A 795-nucleotide genomic window follows, 5' to 3' on the forward strand; every position below is an offset into this window, starting at 1 on the left:
TATATATATATATATATATATATATATATGTATATATATATATGTATATGTGCATGTATATATTGTGTATGTGTGCGTATGTGTGTGCATGGCTTTGTACATAAGCATATGACATTCACTTATGCTTTCTGTTGACCAATTTTATATTGGGCATTCTGGAAACTCAAAGCTATCGCTTTACAGCTAAATACAAGAAAATTTCACCTACTGAGATCAGTTAATAGAATGCTTTGAGTGTTGTCAAGAAATTGTACAAAGTTCTCTTATTACTAAACAAATATCTATCAAAGGTTTATATTTATTAAAAGCGGTAATTTGAATAACAGTTCTGATTACATATCATTTCATGAGTTTCCTAAAAAGATGATCATCAGGTGTTACCAGACACTATCTGAAGATGAATGTTGTATGAAACTTAGAGTCATAACACTATGAAAATTTTAATCGAAATTACTCTAATGTATATGTGGTAAATATTTGTGGAATATAAAATTCAAATATTTGCCAACATATCTAATTACTGGCATTATTAATTTTCAATCAAAACGATTTAATGGAAGTTCATTTTATGGTTGTTTAAAAACATTAAATTGCAATTTTCATTAGACAAACATATGAACTTCCAGACCTAATATTACAAAAGATTAATTTGATGTAATATTTATGCCCTGTATTAGCATGGCTATATCGTCTTTTAAAAGCAATCGAAAACAGTAGTTGTCTAGTTAAAAATGCAAATATAGTTATTTTTACCATTTTTACCAAGTTCTCAAAGCATTTTCTTCATTATATTTT

Source organism: Octopus bimaculoides, chromosome 17 (genome assembly GCF_001194135.2).
Source record: "Octopus bimaculoides isolate UCB-OBI-ISO-001 chromosome 17, ASM119413v2, whole genome shotgun sequence".
NCBI lineage: Eukaryota > Metazoa > Mollusca > Cephalopoda > Octopoda > Octopodidae > Octopus > Octopus bimaculoides.